Source organism: Hordeum vulgare, chromosome 7H (genome assembly GCF_904849725.1).
Source record: "Hordeum vulgare subsp. vulgare chromosome 7H, MorexV3_pseudomolecules_assembly, whole genome shotgun sequence".
Taxonomy (NCBI): domain Eukaryota; kingdom Viridiplantae; phylum Streptophyta; class Magnoliopsida; order Poales; family Poaceae; genus Hordeum; species Hordeum vulgare.
The window spans coordinates 466843675-466865303 of NC_058524.1; positions in this window are offsets into that span (position 1 = coordinate 466843675).

Below are 21629 nucleotides of genomic sequence, written 5' to 3' on the forward strand. Positions count from 1 at the left end.
CCTTCATCCCCGGAACACATTTTCAACAGTGCGATAAGCTTACATCGATATTTCAACATCATGTTGGTTGTCTTAAAAGGCAATTTCGATTCTGAGCTAGCAGTCTTATCTATGATTCCGACAACCTCTTGCTTCATCGTTCCCTTGCTTGATGTCATCGCTTAACGATTACATCTTCGTGAAGCTTCTCGACAAATGTGTCATGATCATCATCAACATCTCGAGCTCTTGCAGGGTATCAATCGAATGCATGATGAGAAATGCCATCCTTGCCCCTTGATGATTTGTGTTTTCATCAACAACCTTTTTTGCCTTCCTTCCAACACAAACTTGATCATGTTTTGTGTTGTCCTTTGAGTTCCTTGCTAATTCAGCTTAAGTTATTTTTTACCTTGGAGTATTACTATCTGGTATGTCAAGAATGTTGTGAAAAATGCACAAGTCTTAAGAATTCTTGATATAGTAATACTTCTCGCCATCACCTTTCATTTCTTGGTCCCGTGTTGTTTCAAACCGGAATACCAACAAGTGAACCTTGATGTGTGATTCTAATGCTTCTGGCAACCCTATTGCCTTGAGGATAAGAACTAATTGTTTCAGTCTTGGTGTGTTGGTTGTTCACTCATTATTTTAGCATTGGTCGTGCTACTCAATCTGTATTCCCGAGTGCACCCTTTGACCAATGTTTAATCGTTATTGTTCCCTTGAGAATACGACATTATACCATTTGATTTGACAAATGCTATCTCCTTGATATTATATTTTGGAAATTCAACCCTGTCAAAACCTCGAGGGATTGTTGTTGAGCCCATCAGCCACACCCTCAACTTCTCCATGTTCCATGGTGAAGCTCTTGAAAGCATTGTCCTTGTGCCTAGCTCATGAAGAATGTGTTGGATAAAGAAGTGTATTTCCCAAAGTTCACGTGCACTCTTTCCGCCGTGAATATGTGAAAGTTTTGTTTCGCTTCCTGTCGGGAAATACCAAATCATTCACGCATGTGCGAAGTGTTATATGTTTTGAAGATTTGTTATCTTCACTTCATATAACTTCTCTTAGCACGTCAAGCCACTGACTGATTTGATCAAGGAAAAGAAGTTCCTTCATAAGAGCTAATCCAAACTTACACATGGTCCTTGATATCTTCGATGATGGTTCTCAGAACAGAAGTCAGTTGAATTGTTTTATAAGAATTCCACGTGGGGACGATTGTTTTGACATTGTGTTCATGTTTCTTACAATCCAACTCGTGATCCAAAACTTGCTTCCGTAGTTCATATTCTGAGAATCTTGCATTATCATCTCTTTTGTTTTTGGTGGTCCCCTTTTCTTCTCACGCACCCTGAGACTGAGGTATCCTGACACCAATCAGATCTGAATCTCGCGTAGATATGATGGTTGGAACATTTTCCAATAATTATAACTTTGGTCTTTAGGTAAACCGGTACGGTGCTATCTTTCCAACACACCGGGCCGAATGACCTATTGTAATAAATTCTCCATACGTAAGATTAGCCATTCTACCATGCGGAAACTATATGAATTATCTCATTAGTTTTTCCTCATGAATCCTCTTTGTATACCCATAAGTCCAACCTTTACTGATGACCATGTCGATGCTACCCCGAAGCACGAATGTGGTACTTCAATTATCAACAGGAACAATGGAAGCGCAATGCTAAATTGTTCTTGATCGATTATCCAACCCGTATGGTATGGGTAAACGTCATGATTCTTCTTGCATCTTTATCTAAATGGTTATGTACTTGATGACCTATCATGTATACCATACTCTATGTTTTCCTCGGGAATGGTATACTCTAATACTTGTGTGTGTGAACACATTTTTCCTTCCCATTGGTCTGTTTGACCTTTCTTGTGGCATAACTTATCTAAGCAGTGTTAATTCCCTGCTTAAGTAAAATTCTCGGTATACAACTCTGTCAGTAAGACCCTGTTACTATTGTGGATAACATTCCAGTAGCCGCCGGTGGACGAGAACTTTACCTACTGGTCCGCCTCATTTCAGCGAGGCGGAAAATGGTTCTATTCGTCCCCCGCCCTTGGTACCGAGGTTGTTGCCAACAAACTGACAGGTTATCCTCTCGCATGTCTTGTTATCAAGACCGTATAAGATGTCGCCGCTCTGCCTATTCTTGGCCCACATGGTGGAATGATACGTCTCCGTCGTATCTACTTTTCCAAACTCTTTTGCCCTTGTTTTGGACTCTAATTTGCATGATTTGAATGGAATTAACCCGGACTAACGCTGTTTTCAGCAGAATTGCCATGGAGTTGTTTTTGCGCAGAAATAAAAGTTCTCGGAATGACCTGGAAATTTACGAGGATTTTTTGTCGAATTTATAAAAAATACTGGCGCAAGAATCAACCCGAGGAGTGGAGCGAGGAGCCCACAAGCCAACGAGGCGCCGCCACCACCTGTTCTTCCTCTCGAGGGCAGATCTGGAGTCCGTTCTGGGCTCCGGAGAGGGGAGATCGTCGCCTTCGTCATCACCAACCTTCCTTCATCGCCAATTCCATGATGCACTTCATTGTTCGTGAGTAATCTCATCGTAGGCTTGCTGGACGGTGATGGGTTGGATGAGATCTATCATGTAATCGAGTTAGTTTTGATGGGGATTGATCCCTAGTATCCACTATGTTCTGAGATTGATGTTCCTACTACTTTGCCATGCTTAATGCATGTCACTAGGGCCCGAGTGCCATGATTTCAGATCTCAACCTATTATGTTCTCATCAATTTATGTGTGTTCTTCATCCTATCTTGCAAGTTGTAGTCACCTACTATGTGTTATGACCCGGCAATCCTGGAGTGACAATAGCCGGAACCACTCCCCGAGATGACCATAGTATGAGGAGTTCATGTATTCACTAAGTGCTAATGCTTTGTTCCGGTTCTCTATTAAAAGGAGAACCTTAATATCCCGTAGTTTCCATTAGGACCCCGCTGCCACGGGAGGGATGTACAATAGATGTCATGCAAGTTCTTTTCCCTAACCACGTATGACTATATAAGGAATGCATGCCTACATTACATTGACGAACTCGAACTAGTTACATATCTCCCCATGTTATAACTGTTGCATGTTGAATGTCATCCGACATAATTATCCATCACCGATCCAATGCCTACGAGTTTTTCCTACTGCTGTCACTGTTGCTACTGTTACTCTATCGCTACTACTATCACTGCTGCTACTGTTACTCTGTCGCTACTGCAGTCACTGTTGATACTGTTACCATTGCTACTGTTGCTATCACACCACTTTGCTATTAATACTTTGCTGCAGATACTAAGTCTTTCAGGTGTGGTTGAATTGACAACTGATAACCCACAAGTATAGGGGATCGCAACAGTTTTCGAGGGTAGAGTATTCAACCCAAATTTATTGATTCGACTCAAGGGGAAGCCAAAGAATATTCTCAAGTATTAGCAGTTGAGTTGTCAATTCAACCACAACTGAAAAATTTAGTATCTGCAGCAAAGTATCAGTAGCAAGGTAGTATGATAGCAGCAGTAGCAATAGTAACGAGTAGCAGCAAAGTGACAGCAGTAGCAGCAAAGTAACAGCAGTAGCAACAGAGTAACAGTAGCAGTAGTGACAACAGTAGCGGCAAAGTAACGTAGCAGGGACCAGTAGTAAAAGACTCGTAGGCATTGGATCGGTGATGGATGATTATGCCGGATGCTATTCATCATGTAACAGTTATAACACGGAGAGATATGTAACTAGCTCCAGTTCGTCAATCTAATGTAGGCATGTATTCTGTATGTAGTCATACGTCCTTAGGGAAAAGAACTTGCATGACATCTATTGTCCATCCCTCCCGTGGCAGGCGGGTCCTAATGGAAACTACGGGATATTAAGGTTCTCCTTTTAATAAAGAACCGGACCAACGCATTAACACTTGGTGAATACATGAACTCCTCATACTATGGTCATCTCCGGGAGTGGTTCCGGCTATTGTCACTCTGGGGTTGCCGGGTCATAACACATAGTAGGTGACTACAAGTTGCAAGATAGGATCAAGAACACACATATATTGGCGACAACATAATAGGTTCAGATCTGAAATCATGGCACTCGGGCCCTAGTGACAAGCATTAAGCATAGCAAAGTAGTAGCAACATCAATCTCAGAACATAGTGGATACTAGGGATCAATCCCCGGCAAAACTAACTCGATTACATGATAGATCTCATCCAACCCATCACCGTCCAGCAAGCCTACGATGAGATTACTCACGAACGGTGAAGAGCATCATGGAATTGGCGATGAAGGAAGGTTGATGATGACGATGGCGACGATCTCCCCTCTCCGGAGCCCAGAACGGACTCCAGATCTGCCCTCCAGATGAAGAACAGGAGGTGGCGGCGCCTCCGTATCGTAAAACGCGATGAACTCTTCTCCTTGATTTTTTCCGGACGAAACAGACTACAAAGAGCTGGATTTGGAGGCGGTGCAGCGTTGTGGGCCCCACAAGCCTGCGAGGCACGTCCAGGGGGGCTCGCGCCTGGTGGGCTTGTCGGCTCACAACTCCACTTCCTCCGCTGATTCTTGCACCAGTATTTTTCATAAATTCTAGAAAAATTCTCCATAAATTTTCAGGTCATTCCGAGAACAATTATTTATGTGCAAAAACAACACCATGGCAATTCTTCTGAAAACAGCGTTAGTCCGGGTTAGTTCCATTCAAATCATGCAAATTAGAGTCCAAAACAAGGGCAAAAGAGTTCGGAAAAGTAGATACGACGGAGACGTATCAACAACTCAACTGCTAATACTCGAGAATATTCTTTGGCTTCCCCTTGTGTCGAATCAACAAATTTGGGTTGAATACTCTACCCTCGAAAACTGTTGCGATCCCTATACTTGTGGGTTATCAAGACTATTTTCTTGCGCCGTTGCCGGGGAGGCATAGCTCTATTCTCTGAGTCACTTGGGATTTACGTCCGATGATCACTATGAGGAATCCGAGAGATCCAAAAACTAAAGTCTTGTCCTGAACTATGAGAACAGGTAAGGAACTGCCATCTAGCTCTGCACTTGATTCACCTTCAGTTATGAGTAAGTTTGTGACACCACCTCCTGCTAGAAATTTTTATGTGTCGCCTGTGCTTGATGATGCTACTTCTGCTATCCATGATGCTTGTGATGATGCTTTGCTTGATACTGCTTTGCCACTAGGTGCATTCCTTGATGCACAAATTTCTAGAGTTGCTGCTGAATGTGATGATACTTCTGAAACTGCTGAGATTATTGAAGTAGAACCTACTATTTCACCTGTTAGAACTAGCTCTCCTAGATATGAATTGTCTGATATACCTGAGGGTTATGTTATGGAGGGAGAGATAGCTGAGGACTTTCTTGCTTGCAAGTGGAAAGAAAAATCTTTGAACGCTAGGATGAAATACGACATGAAGTTTGCTACTTTGCATATCTTTGTGACCGATAAGGATTATGAATTCTCTGTCGACCCTGAGTTAATCACTTTGGTCGAATCTGATCCTTTTCATGGTTATGAGTCTGAAACAATTGTAGCACATCTTACTAAGCTGCATGATATAGCGACCCTATTCACAAGTGAGGAAAAGATCCGCCACTACTATATCCTTAAGCTATTTCCTTTCTCGCTAAAGGATGATGCTAAGACTTGGTTCACTTCTCTTGCTCCTGGTTGTGTGCGTAGTCCCCAGGATATGATCTACTACTTCCTTGAGAAATATTTTCCTGCCCATAAGAAGCAAGCTGCCTTGCAGGAAATATATAACTTTGTGCAAATTGAAGAAGAGAGTCTACCACAAGCTTGGGGGAGGCTTGTCCAGCTAGTGAATGCTTTGCCTGATCACCCTCTTGAGAAGAATGAAATACTTGATATCTTCTATAATGGACTAACCGATGCTTCTAGGGACCACCTAGATAGTTGTGCTGGTTGTGTTTTCAGGGAACAAACTGTGGAACAAGCTGAGATTCTGTTGAATAATGTCTTGTGCAATGAGAATGCTTGGACTATTCCCGAACCACCTCTGAAGCCAACTCCGAAGAAAAGAGGTATTCTATTTCTCAGTCCTGAAGATATGCAAGAAGCTAAGAAATCTATGAGAGAGAAAGGCAATAAATCTGATGATGTCAAAAATCTACCACCTATCGAAGAGATCCATGGTCTTGATAACCCGACGCAGGTAGTAGAGGTAAATTCTCTTCGTAGATTCAATGAGAGTGATATTCCTTTTGATAAACCTGCTATCTTATGCCTAGATGAATTTGATAACTTTGTTGCCAAACAACAAAGTTTTGATGATTATGTTAGCAGACAATTGGAACAGAATGCTCGCATGCTTAGTCATTTAAGTGCTTGTGTGGATAGAAATGTCATTGACCTTAAGCTTTTGAGTAAACATGCCTCTATGGTCACCACTCGGGTAGAACAAGTACTTAAAGCTCAAAATGACTTGCTCAATGAGTTGAATGACAATTCTGTTAGAGTCGTCACTAGAGGTGGTAGAATGACCCATGAACCTTTGTATCCTGAGGGTCATCCTAAGAGAATTGAACAAGATTCTCAAGGAGTTAGCACGGAGGCACCTACTAATCCTAGGAAAAATAAAGATGATAGGAACTTGCATGCTAGCAACCCTGTTGCTGTTACACCCGAGAATCCAAACGATGGCTCTGTTACTAATGCCGAAACACAATCTGGTGATGAACATGAGCCTAATGATAATATCGATAGTGGTGTTCATGAAGATTCTCAACCTAGCAATGATAAGAATGTGGAGACTGAACTAGTTGATCTTGATAACCCACAACCTAAGAATAGGAGATATGATAAGAACGACTTCATTGCTAGGAAGCATGGTAAAGAAAGGGAACCATGGGTTCAGAAACCCATGCCCTTTCCTCCCAACCCATCCAAGAAAAAGGATGATGAGTATTTTGAGCGATTTGTTGAAATGATTAGACCTGTCTTTCTGCAAATGTGTTTGACAGATATGCTCAAAATGTCTCCGTATGATAAGTACATGAAGGATATTGTGACTAATAAGAGGAGGATACCTGAGGTTGAGATTTCCACCATGCTCGCTAATTACACCTTCAAGGGTGGAACTCCTAAGAAACTAGGTGATCCCGGAGTGCCCACTATACCTTGCTCCATTAAAGGAAACTACGTTAGAACTGCTTTATGCGACTTTGGAGCCGGTGTTAGTGTTATGCCTCTCTCTCTTTATCATAGACTTGAACTGGATAAGTTAACACCCACTAAACTCTCTCTGTAATGGCCGACAAATCAATTGATTTCCCTATCGGCATTTGCGAGGATGTGCCTGTTGTGGTTGCTAACGTTACTATCTTAACGAACTTTGTTATTCTGGATATTCCCGAGGATGATGCCATGGCGGTCATCCTTGGAAGACCCTTTTTAAACACTGCAGGGGCTGTTATTGATTGCAACAAAGGCAATGTCACTTTCCATGTCAATGGTAATGAGCATACGGTGCACTTTCCAAAGAAACAATATCGAGTACATTGCATCAATGCTATTGAAAAAACTTCATCGATTCTTATTGGGAGCTTTGAATGCCCTATACCTACTGTTAAGATGAAGTATGATTTGCTTGTCGGGGATATGCACATCCCCATTGAGGTAACCTAGTGACCATTCAAAAAATCTCCTGTTTTATGCGATTCGAAAAAAGTTTGTCAATGAGACTTGATCAACCTCATTGACAGATTTCTTTTGATGAACATGAGATGGATGAATCTACGAGTCACAACCCTCTGTTCCAAACCTTTACCTTTAGTTGCTTAGAAGAAAAATGATAGATTTAGCTTTAGTTTCTCCTGTTTTCTACTTTTTGCGTCCCGTAGAAAAGTGTCCCGAAAATAAAGGTTCTTCAAATGCCCTGAAAATCAAGTATGATTTTTTCTGGAATTTTTGAAAAAATCTGAGACAGGAGCTAGTCAGGGGGATGCACCAGTGGGCCACAAGCCTAGGAGGCGCGGGCACCCCCTGGCCGTGCCTACCAGGCATGTGGGGCCCACGTGTCCCCCCTCCACTTATTCTAGCTCCCATCTCCTTCTCCTACCTCCATAAAAATTCATTCTACACCTCAAACCCGTGTTCTTGCTCTTCTTGCTACGATTTTTGATCTCCTTGTGCAAAGCCCCATTCACCAAACTGTTTTGGGGGAATTGTTCCTTGGTATGTGACTCCTCCATTGGTACAATTAGTTTTTGCTCTAGTGCCTTATTCGTTGCGTATTATTGCTGCCTTGGTGAACCTGTTCTTGAGCTTTGCATGCTAATTTTAGCTGGTCCCAAGTAGTTTTGATGCGTGATATGGCCTCTAGGCACTTGCAGGAGTAGTTGCTACAAGTTTCGTTGGGCCTTGTTCACTTTCCCTTAGAGTCACTCAAAATTTCAGAAATTTTCAGAGAAAGAGAAAGGAAAAGATGAAGAGGTTCCTAAGAGGCTCTTCAAGCCATGACCCCAAGGATGATGAAAATGAGAAGAAGAAACCCAAGTATCCGGTCCCCCGAGTTGCAGAAGTTCGAGCGTGCAAGTGGCCAAGCGATGTGTTCTTACGCTATGAGGACTTTTACTACTTGGTGGAGAACGCAGGCCTTACTGCCTTCATTGAAGATAAGTGTATGCAATACCTCCTCCTCACTAATATTTTCGTGCAAAGCTTTAATTTCTATCCAAGGAAGAGTCCTCCTATGGTTGAGTTCAAGTTATATGATATCCCCCAGCGCATGCCACTTCAGGATTTTTGCAATGTTTGCAAATTACCTTATGTTGGGGATATTCATGAACCTCGTCCACGAGACTTGGAGGCTTTCATTGATACTATTGCTGTAGGAGAGGAGAGAGGAGTGTCTTGCGCTAGAGTTGCTAGCATACATTTTCCCGTGCTTTGGTACTTCTCATTATTCGTGGGAAAATGTTTGATTGGCCGTGGGAAAGCTGGGGCCCTTAGCTCCCCGGATCTTGCGGTTTTGCGCGAAGCCCTTTATAATGATAAAACTTATAGCTTGGGCGCTATAGTAGTTCAACGGTTGAACACGAACCGTTCTAAAGGCGTTGTTTATGGAGGTATCTATGCTACCCGTCTTGCTAGACATTTTGAGATACCTATTAGACTGCAAGAGGAACAAGAAATTCTTCTTCATGAGAGATATCTAGATTATGATAGCATTGTTCGCCATGACTTTCTTGATAAATATATAAATAAGAGGATGATTTATAACCTGGTATTTAGTCAGGGTACTCATGAGACTATTACTTTGCCTGCTCCTTCTTTGTTCAATCTTCATCTAGGCAGGTACATTATTATGCCCTCGGACATCTACGCATATTGGGGCATAGCGCCACCACAGTCGCCCGTGCCCGAGCTACTAGTCGAGTACCAGACGCCAGTTTATCAATGGGATCCACATGAGCTCACCCAGCAGTGGCACCCTCAGTACACTCCGGAGTACCCCGGAGACGGTTACTTCCCACCTTGGGAGTAAACCAACTTAGGCCAGTAGCCTAAGCTTGGGGGAGTACGTGTTTCTCACCGACTTTATGTTCTTGCTTACACTTTCCCTTTGTTAGTCGGTGTTCACACCTTGCCACTGTATCATCCATGCTAGTTTATTTCTTTCTCACTTTCTTCTCGTTTGTTTGTCTAGTTTGAGAAAACCCAAAAAGATTTCCTTTTCTTCTTTTGCTTGTTGGGAGCTTTCCCGTGTAAATAGTTTTCTTTTTCTTTGGGTCAAGGCAGAAGTCCATGGTTACAATGTTTAGTGGCTCTCGCATGCATATCTGTTTATCTGTCAAACAACCATATTACTTTGTCTTCTCCTTTGTGTTTTCTTGCAAATTCCAGCTTAGTCCAATGCACGAACACTCTTATTATTGTTCACATCATTCGGCCGTGCAAGTGAAAGGCAATAATGACGATATATGATGAAGTGAGTGAGCCTGGAAAAGCTGGTATGAACTCGATCTATTTTGTTTTTGTAAATATGACTAGCTCATCGTTCCTAATTCAACTTTGTTGTGAGAGAAACATGTTTGCAATGACAACTTAGAGATCATAGTTTCTGATGCCATGCTTAATTAGCTAGGAGCTTATAATGGTTTGTCTTGGATGCCAACATGAATTTTGAGATGATTATGATGTAGTACGATAGGATGGTATACTCCTTTGAATGATTCAAGTGGCTTGACTTGGCGCATGTTTACGCATGTAGTTGAAACAAAATCAACATAGCCTCTATGATATTCATGTTTATGGTGATTTATGTCCTACTCATGCTTGCACTCAATGTTGGTTAATCTCAATGCATATTGATGACTGTTGTCACTCTCTAGTTGGTCGCTTCCCAGTCTTTTGCTAGCCTTCACTTGTACAAAGCGGGAATACTGCTTGTGCATCCACTTTCGTAAACCCAAAGTTGTTCCATATGAGTCCACCATACCTACCTATATGCGGTATCTACCTGTCGTTCCAAGTAAATTTGCATGTGCCACTCTCTAAACCTTCAAGTAATAATCTGTTTTGCATGCCTGAACCACTCACATGGTGACAAGGGGCGATCAGTATCTTCCATGCTAGGCGTGTTATCCTCGATACATGTTTATTCACTATCATTCACAAGAAAGGGGCCGGTAATTGGAATGCCCAGTTCCATGCTCAAATCGAAAATATAATTGCAAACAGAACTCCTCCTCGATTGATGTTGGTATGGACGGCACCCGAGTATTCAGCTAGCCATGGAGTGTGATTGATCGGTGGTGGGGGAGTCAAGACTTTACTTTTCTATTTGGGAACCGCCTATAGTATGTGTAGCATGGAAGATGGTGAAAACTCTTGGTCATCGCGTTGACAATGAAAGCATGCCACCCAAAATTATTTATCTTTGTCTTCAAAGCTTGAGCTATGGCACTTGTGCAAATCAATGCTTCCCTCTACAAAGGGCCTATCTATTTATGTTTCTATTGAGTCATCCTCTTCTTATAAAAACACCAATTAGAGAGCACCTCTGTCATTTTTACGTTTTTATTTTAAATGCCATTGAGTATGATTATGACTGGATCTTCCTTGCCATGAATTACAATGTTTAGTCAGCCCTTAGTCTTTGAAGGTGCTCTGCATTTATGTTTTGTTGTCTTAGAAAGAGCTAGCGAGATACCATTTGTTCATGTTGCTTCATGATTGTTTTGATTGAAGTGTAGACGTTTGAAACTTATTATTATTGCTCGCTAGTTGATTATGCCATTGATATGAGTTCTCTTGAGACCTAAATGTCATTGCTTATGTGGTTAGCTTATGATCTTGCTGAAATTCTGAATATGAGTTAGACATAATTGCAACAACAAGATCAAACAGAGTTCGTAAAAGTTTTTGTTTTGTCTCTTTCAGTTTGTCAACTGAATTGCTTGAAGACAAGCAAGGCTTTAAGCTTGGGGGAGTTGATACGTCTCCGTCGTATCTACTTTTCCAAACTCTTTTGCCCTTGTTTTGGACTCTAATTTGCATGATTTGATGGAACTAACCCGGACTAACGCTGTTTTCAGTAGAATTGCCATGGTGTTGTTTTTGCGCAGAAATAAAATTTCTCGGAATGACCTGTAAATTTACGAGGATTTTTTGTGGAATATATAAAAAATACTGGAGCAAGAATCAAATGGAGGAGTGGAGCGGGGAGCCCACAAGCCCAGGAGGTGCCCCCCCGGCCGCGCCTAGGAAGTTTGTCGGGCCCTCGGGGCTCCACCGCCTCCAATTCCAGCTCTATTTAGTCCCTTTCGTCCGGGAAAAAAATCAGGGAGAAGAGTTCATCGCGTTTTATGATACGGAGGCGCCGCCACCACCTGTTCTTCCTCTGGAGGGCAGATCTGGAGTCCGTTCTCGGCTCCGGAGAGGGGAGATCGTCGCCTTCGTCATCACCAACCTTCCTTCATCGCCAATTCCATGATGCTCTTCATCATTCGTGAGTAATCTCATCGTAGGCTTGCTGGACGGCGATCGGTTGGATGAGATATATCATGTAACCGAGTTAGTTTTGATGGGGATTGATCCCTAGTATCCACTATGTTCTGAGATTGAAGTTGCTACTACTTTTCCATGCTTAATGCTTGTCACTAGGGCCCGAGTGCCAAGATTTCAGATCTGAACCTATTATGTTCTTGTCAATTTGTGTGTGTTCTTGATCCTATCTTGCAAGTTGTAGTCACCTACTATGTGTTATGACCCGGCAACCCCGGAGTGACAATAGTCGGAACCACTCCCGGAGATGACCATAGTATGAGGAGTTCATGTATTCACTAAGTGCTAATCCTTTGTTCCGGTTATCTTTTAATAAGAGAACCTTAATATCCCGTAGTTTTCATTAGGACCCCGCTGCCACGGGAGGGATGGACAATAGATGTCATGCAAGTTCTTTTCCCTAAGCACGTATGACTATATACGGAATGCATGCCTACATTACATTGACGAACTCGAGCTAGTTACATACCTCCACATGTTATAACTGTTGCATGATGAATGTCAACCGGCATAATTATCCATCACCGATCCAATGCCTACGAGTTTTTCCTACTGCTGTCATTGCTGCTACTATTACTCTGTCGCTACTCCTGTCATTGCTGCTAGTATTACTCTATCGCTATTGCTGTCACTGTTGCTACTGTAACCGTTGCTACTGTTGCTACCACAGCACTTTGCTACTGATACTTTGCTGCAGATATTAAGTCTTTCATGTGTGGTTGAATTGACAACTCAACTGCTAATACTCGAGAATATTCTTTGGCTTCCCCTTGTGTTGAATCAACAAATTTGGGTTGAATACTCTACCCTCGAAAATGTTGCGATCCCCTATACTTGTGGGTTATCATGGACCCATAACCCAAAGTTCCACGGGATTGAAACCCGACTCTCATATACATCTTTTGACTCCAAAGTATCCTTTGCACTTGGCTTCATATGAAATTCCCGAGCCATCGTCCAATGGAACAATCACTCTTCGGTCGGGATATTATCCAACATGTCGAAAATCAAGTCCGCATTATTCATGAGAATCTGAAGGCTGCTCAGTCTCGTCAGAAAAGTCGGTATGACCGTCATCATAAAGTTATGGTCTATCAATCTGGCGAAAAGGCTTATCTTCACGTCACACCAATGAGAGGAGCACACCGTTTTGAGATCAAGGGAAAATTAGCTCCTCGCTATATTGGTCCTTCCACTGTTCTCGAAAGGCGTGGAAAAGTAGCTTATCAATTGGAACTGTCGGCGAACCTTTCTCAGGTTCATGATGTCTCCCATGCGTCTCAGCTCCGTCGCTGCTTCAAAGATCCTATTCGAGAAGTGGATCATGATGTGCTTGAGCTACAACAAGACCTCTCTTATAAAGAGCATCCGGTCCGCATTCTCGACCAGGCTGAACGGCAGACTCGTCGCAAAGTCACCAAATTCCTTAAAGTGCAGTGGTCAAATCATTCTGAAGATGAAGCCACTTGGGAATGCGAAGATCATCTTCGTGATGAATACCCCGAGCTCTTTCCTTCTACCTCTTAATTCTCGGGACGAGAATTCTTGTTAGTAGGGGAGAGTTGTGACATCCTCAACTTTTGCTACATTGTTTTATGTAATTAAGCTACAGTGATCCCACGCTAACGATGCCCCATCACCGTGATTCTTTTGTTAAACTCGCGTCGGTTCAAACCCCGCTGATATTCCGTTGCAAATTTGATTTGTTGGAAAAGTAGAATTTAAAAGTTTTATGAAACTGAAAATAAAAATGTCGGATGAGTTACCAAAATTCCCTAATAATTTATAAAGATGAATCGGGCATTTTTGGAATTATTTAAAACCCCTAAATAATTAAAACAAAAACTGCTAATAATAAAAGAAAGTATTAAAAAAAGGCAAAGCCCCCGGCCCAACTGGGCCAAATGGCCCAGCCGGCCACCCCACAGTCCACCAACCTCATCGGGGGGTATAAGAGCCCCAGGGAAAACCCTAACTACCCCAACGCCAGCCCCACTACCCCCACCCCGCCGCCAGCCACGAGGGATGGCTCTCTCGTCATGTGCCACCCCACCGAACCCCCCTCCCTCGCACGACCCCCGTGGTTCCCCTCGTCTCCCATTCCTCAATCGCCCTTCCTCCAAATCAAACCGAAGCCCTCGTCGCCCCTCGTCACTCTCTCCCTCGCTAGATCCCCCCTAGCTGACGGGAGCCCCTAACTCTCCCCTCGCCCACCTTCCCCCCCCCCGCCGGACCACCGCCCCTCCGGTTCCCTACCACACCGCCGCCGCCCCAGCGCTCGCCCCTCCCCTCCGGCCATCTCCTCCCTCCTCATCGGCCAGCGCCATCCCAGCCCCTCGCCGGCACCTCCTCATCGAGCCCCTCCCCAGCCACGACCGAGCCCCCTGTCGCCGGCCACCTCATCCCGCCGCTGGCCCTAGCCCGTCCCGCGGCGCCACCACACCACCCCGACGCCCTACCTCGTTGTCCCCCATCTACGCCGCCGGCCTCCTACGACACTCCGGCCGCCTCCTCGCGCCGCGTCGCCTTCCCGCGGCAGGACCGGACGCCTTCGCCTCCGGCTCCCCTCCTCACCACCGCCGTGGCCCTCCACGTCGGAGCTCCTCCGCCACGTCAGCACTCGTCGCCCCTCCACTGAATCCTCCTCACCGCTCCTCCGCCTCCCCTACAAACATCGGTGAGGCCTCGGCCAACCCCCCTTCGCTCACCTCACCGCGCCACCTCCGACCGCCCCGTGCGCCCTGGTTCTATTCAAACTGAACTAGTTAGTGGGGGATTAACCCCCCCACTAACCCCTCTTGTTTTGTGTGTATGACGGGGGGCCAGGACCCCCCCTCAAAACTATTAAAAAATGAAATTAAAAATATTAGTATATAAAAACGAGAAATTTAAATAAATAAATATATGTTTAAATAATAATAATTATAATAAAAGTAAATAAATAAATAGTTATATTAATTAATTAGTTAGTTAAATAATGAAATAGATAATTTAGTATTAATTAGACTCGTCAACTACTCTGTTATTTAGTTAATAATGTTTTTAGATCAACTAGAAAATTTATTAAAGGTTCTTAATTGATTCTGCTAATTAAATTATCCTATTAGAGTACGACACGTAGGTCCTCCACTAAATTAATCTGATTAATTAATAAGTTAACCCTAATTAATTTTTTTGCCTATGACACATGGGACCCACTAGTCAGAGTTGACTAGTCAACTACTGATGTCAGCATGACATCATGCTGATGTCATAATAGCATTTAAATGAATTAATTAAATCTGTTTTTAATTCCTAAATATAAATAAAACTTTGAAAAATAATATAAAATAAACCTTAGCTCAGATGAAAATATTTTCAACATGAAAGTTGATCAGCAGAACGAGACGAGCACGGATACGCTATCCGTTCGTGTGTTACGTGTCCCTAGCATACCAAATGTGGAACTTTTCCACCGTTTTTCGTGTGATCGGTAGTAGCTAGAGACCCGGGGAATATCATCTGATATTTTCCCACCCGTCTATGACAGATGTTACTGCGTTAGCTCATGCCTAGCCTGCATTTTTGCCATGTCATTCTTAGTGTTGCACCGTTGCTATTATTTATTGTTTCTTCCCCCTCTTCTTACCGGTACACCTCGAGACTCACGCTGCTGCCGGGTACATCTGCGCCCTTGAGGACCAGCCCTTTGCCGCAGAGCAACAAGGCAAGCAAACCCCCTTGATCATCCCAATATCGCTTATGTCTTTCTTCCTCCTGCTTGCATTAGGATTTTGCTACTATTGTAGTTAGCTCCTATACGTGATGCATAGCCTAATTTTGATGAACTGCTACTTTCAGTAATGTATCTTTAAAACTGTTTAGTATAGGTGGAGCAGTCTTCCCCTCTGACCCATGGTCCAGTTGCCCCGCTTTATTGTCAAGTCTCGATCCCTGATTGACGAGCCAGAACCGACACAACACTTACCCCCTTAGTTTTGCGATGCTACACAGCTACTATCGGGTACCGAGGGTGACACCTCGCGAAGTACTCAGGATGATATCTCTCTAGTGTAGCTAGCCGGTCGTGGTTATCGAGGGTGATTCCTCTTTCACCAGTCCCGACAATGTCTCTGTCGTGCAACCCCTCAAGTGTGAGACCCTCGAGGGTGATTCCTCGAAGTCCACCTTGACAGATACATTGTTCGGAATCCAAGGAGGGTGATACCACGGACTCCCCCTGATGTTACAACCACACAGTTACTTGACCATGCTACTGGGATCTTTGATGAATAGATGTTAGGCGGGTGGATTCCGACGTGGATGTGTCGATGACTTAATTAAAATGATAATGTATTTGGTTAATTTATCTGGGTTGCTCGGAAGGCCTTATTACGCACTAATCATTTGCGTGGAAAGAATTATGGGTACTCGACGTTGCAGTATCAGCCGAAGCTCTTCAGACGTCAGCGATGGAGCGGCGTGAGCCCGAGTGGTCCCGAGATGCATCGCTCTTGTATTAAGGGGTGCTAGGAGTGTCATTGGCCACCCACGCATCGTGCAGGAGCGCGGAGGGCAGGTTGGCTGATACGTCGCCGTCGTATCTACTTTTCCGAACTCTTTTGCCCTTGCTTTGGACTCTAATTTGCATGATTTGAATGGAACTAACCCGGACTAACGCTGTTTTCAGCAGAATTGCCATGGTGTTGTTTTTGCGCAGAAATATAAGTTCTCGGAATGACCTAAAAATTTATGGATAATTTTTCTGGAATTTATGAAAAATACTAGCGCAAGAATCAGCGGAGGAAGTGGAGCTGTGAGCCCACAAGCCCACCACGCGCGGGCCACCCCTGGTCGTACCTGGCAGGCTTGTGGGGCCCACAACGCTCCACCGCCTCCAAATCCAGCTCTATTTAGTCCGTTTCATCCGGAAAAAAAAATCAAGGAGACGAGTTCATCGCATTTTACGATACGGAGGCGCCGCCACCTCCTGTTCTTCATCCGGAGGGCAGATCTGGAGTCCGTTCTGGGCTCCGGAGAGGGGAGATCGTCGCCATCGTCATCATCAATCTTCCTTCATCGCCAATTCCATGATGCTCTTCACCGTTCATGAGTAATCTCATCGTAGGCTTGCTGGACGATGATGGGTTGGATGAGATCTATCATGTAATCGAGTTAGTTTTGACGGGGATTGATCCCTAGTATCCACTATGTTCTGAGATTGATGTTGCTACTACTTTGCCATGCTTAATGCTTGTCACTAGGGCCCAAGTGCCATGATTTCAGATCTGAACCTATTATGTTGTCGCCAATATATGTGTGTTCTTGATCCTATCTTGCAAGTTGTAGTCACCTGCTATGTGTTATGACCCGGCAACCCCAGAGTGACAATAGCCGGAACCACTCCCGGAGATGACCATAGTATGAGGAGTTCATGTATTCACCAAGTGTTAATGCGTTGGTTCGGTTCTTTATGAAAAGGAGAACCTTAATATCCCGTAGTTTCCATTAGGACCTCGCTGCCACGGGAGGGATGGACAATAGATGTCATGCAAGTTCTTTTACCTAAGCACGTATGACTACATACGGAATACATGCCTACATTAGATTGACGAACTGGAGCTAGTTACATATCTCTCCATGTTATAACTGTTACATGATGAATAGCATCTGGCATAATCATCCATCACCGATCCAATGCCTACGAGTTTTTCCTACTGGTCCTTGCTACGTTACTTTGCCGCTACTGCTGTCACTGTTGCTACTGTTACTCTGTTGCTACTGATGTTACTTTGCTGCTACTGCTGTCACTTTGTTGCTACTGGTTACTGTTGCTACTGCTGCTATCATACTACCTTGCTACTGATACTTTGATGCAGATAGTAAATCTTTCAGGTGTGGTTGAATTGACAACTCAACTGCTAATACTTGAGAATATTCTTTCGCTTCCCCTTGAGTCAAATTAATAAATTTGGGTTGAATACTCTACCCTCAAAAACTGTTGCGATCCCCTATACTTGTGGGTTATCAAGACCTTTTTCTGGCGCCGTTGCCGGGGAAGCAGAGCTATATTCTCTGAGTCACTTGGGATTTACGTCTGCTGATCACTATGAGGAATCCGATAGATCCAAGAACTAAAGTCTTGCCCTCAACTACAAGGACAGGTAAGAAACTGCCATCTAGGTCTGCACTTGATTCACCTTCAGTTATGAGTAAGTTTGCGACACCACCTCCTGCTAGAAATCTTGATATGTCGACTGTGCTTGATGATGCTACTTCTGTTGCCTATGATGCTTATGATGATGCTATACTTGATACTGCTTTGCCTGATGATGCTATGCTTGATACTGCTTGGCCACTAGGTGCATTCCTTGATGCACAAATTGCTAGAGTTGCTGCTAGATGTGATGATACTTCTGAAACTGCTGATACTATTGAAGTAGAACCTACTATTTTGCCTGCTAGAACTAGCTCTCCTAGACATGAATTGCCTGATATGCCTGAGTGTTATGTTATGGAGGGAGAGATAGCTGATGACTTTCTTGCTTGTAAGGATAGCTATGATGTTGAGAAATTACTGCTCAAGTGGAAAGAAAAATCTTTGAACGCTAGGATGAAATACGACCCGAAGTTTTCTACTTCGCCTATCTATTATGAATTCTCTGTCGACCCTGAGTTAATCACTCTGGTCGAATCCGGTCCTTTTCACGGTTATGAGTCTGAAACGGTTGTAGCCCATCTTACCAAACTGCACGATATAGCCACCCTATTCACGAGTGAGGAAAAGATCCGCCACTACTATATCCTCAAGCTGTTTCCTTTCTTGCTAAAGGATGATGCTAAGACTTGGTTCACTTCTCTTGCTCCTGGTTGTGTGCGTAGCCCCCAGGATATGGTCTAATACTTCTATGAAAAATATTTCCCTGCCCATAAGAAGCAAGATGCCTTGCAAGAAATATACAACTTTGCTCAAGGTGAAGAAGAGAATCTCCCACAAGCTTGGGGGAGGATCGTCCACCTACTGAATGCTTTGCCTGATCACCCTCTTGAGAAGAATGAAATACTTGATATCTTCTATAATGGACTTAGTGATGCTTCTAGAGACCACCTAGATAGTTGTGTCAGTTGTGTTTTTAGGGAACGAACTGCAGAACAAGCTGAGATCCTATTGAATAACATCTTGTGCAATGAGAATGCTTGGACTATTCCCGAACCACCTCCTAAGCCAACTCCGAAGGAAAGAGGTATTCTATTCCTCAGTCCTGAAAATATGCAAGAAGCTAAGAAATCTATGAGAGAGAAAGGTATTAAATCTGAAGATGTCAAAAATCTACCACCTATCGAAGAGATCCATGGTCTTGATAACCCGATACAGGTGGTAGAAGTAAATTCCCTGCGTAGGTTTGATGAGAGTGATATTCCTTTTGATAAACCTACTAGCTTATGCCTGGATGAATTTGATAACTTTGTTGCCAAACAACAAAGTTTCAATGATTATGTTAGCAGACAATTGGAACAGAATGCTCGTATGCTTAGTCATTTGAGTGCTTGTGTGGACAGAAACGTCAATGATCTTAAGATCTTGAGTAAACATGCCTCTATGGTCACCACTCAAGTAGAACAAGTACTTAAGGCTCAAAATGACTTGCTCAATGAGTTGAATGACAATTCTGTTAGAGTTGTCACTGGAGGCGGTAGAATGACTCAGGAACCTTTGTATCCTGAGGGTCATCCAAAGAGAATTGTACAAGATTCTCAAGGTGTTAGCACTGATGCACCTAGTCATCCTAGAAAGAAGAAGAAAGATGATAGGAACTTGCACGCTAGCAACCCTGTTTCTGTTACACCTGAGAGTACAAACGATGCCTCTATTTCTGATGTCGAAACACAATCTGGTGATGAACATGAACCTAATGATAATATCAATAGTGATGCTCATGTAGATGCTCAACCTAGCAACGATAAGGATGTGGAGATTGAACTTGTTGATCTTGATAACCTACAACCTAAGAATAAGAGATACGATAAGAATGACTTTGCTACTAGGAAGCATAGTAAAGAAAGGGAACTATGGGTTCAGAAACCCATGCCCTTTCCTCCCAAACCATCCAAGAAAAAGGATGATGAAGATTTTGAGCGATTTGTTGAAATGATTAGACCTGTCTTTCTGCAAATGCGTTTGACAGATATGCTCAAAATGTCTCCGTATGCTAAGTACATGAAAGATATTGTGACTAATAAGAGGAGGATAGATGAGGTTGAGATTTCCACCATGCTCGCTAATTATACCTTCAAGGGTGGAACTCCTAAGAAACTAGGTGATCCCGGAGTGCCCACTATACCTTGCTCCATTAAAGGCAACTATGTTAGAACTGCTTTATGCGACGTTGGAGCCGGTGTTAGTGTTATGCCTCTATGTCTTTATCGTAGACTTGTACTGGATAAGTTGACACCCACTGAAATCTCTCTGCAAATGGTCGACAAATCAACTGCTTTCCCTATCGGCATTTGCGAGGATGTGCCTATTGTGGTTGCTAATGTCACTATCTTAACAGACTTTGTTATCTTGGATATTCCCGAGGACGATGCCATGGCAGTCATACTCGGAAGACCCTTTTTAAACACTGCAGGGGCTGTTATAGATTGCAACAAAGGCAATGTCACTTTCCATGTCAATAGTAATGAGCATACGGTGCACTTTCTGAAGAAACAATATCGAGTACATTGCATCAATGCTATCGTAAAAACTTCATCGATTCTTATTGGGAGCTTTGAATGCCCTATACCTCCTGTTAAGATGAAGTATGATTTGCTTGTTGGGGAGATACACATCCCCATTGAGGTGACCTAATGGCTATTCGAAAATTCTCCGTTCTCTTTTGCGATTCGAAAAGGTTTGTCAAGGAGACTTGATCAACCTCATTGACGGATTTCTTTCGATGACCATGAGATGGATGAATCGAGGAGCCACAAACCTCTGTTCCAAGCTTTCACCTTTGATTGCTTAGAAGAAAAATGAGAGATTTAGTTTAGTTTTCCCTGTTTTCTGTTTTAGCATCCCATAGAAAAGTACCCCGAAAATAAAAGTTCTCCGAACGTCCTGAAAATCAAGTATGATTTTTTTTTCGAATTTTTTGAAAAATATTGAGACGAAGAGCTAGTCTGGGGGCTGCACGAGTGGGTCACAAGCCCTGGAGGCACAGGCACCGCCCTGGCCGCGCCTACCAGGCTTGTAGGGCCCACGTGCACCCCCTCCACTCATTCTAGCTCTCATATGCTTCTCCTACCTCCAGAAAAATTGTTTCGCAGCTCAAACTCGTGTTCTTGATCTTCTTGCTGGAATTTTCGATCTCCTTGTGCAAAGCACCATTCTCCGAACTGTTTTGGGGAAATTACTCCTTGATAAGTGACTCCTCCATTGGTCAAATTAGTTTTTGCTCTGGTGCCTTATACTTCGCGTATTTTTGCTGCCTTGGTGACCATGTTCTTGAGCTTTGCATGCTAATTTTAGCTAGTCCCAAGTAGTTTTGATGCGTAATATGGCCTCTAGGCACTTGTTGGAGTAGTTGCTACAAGTTTAGTTGAGCCTT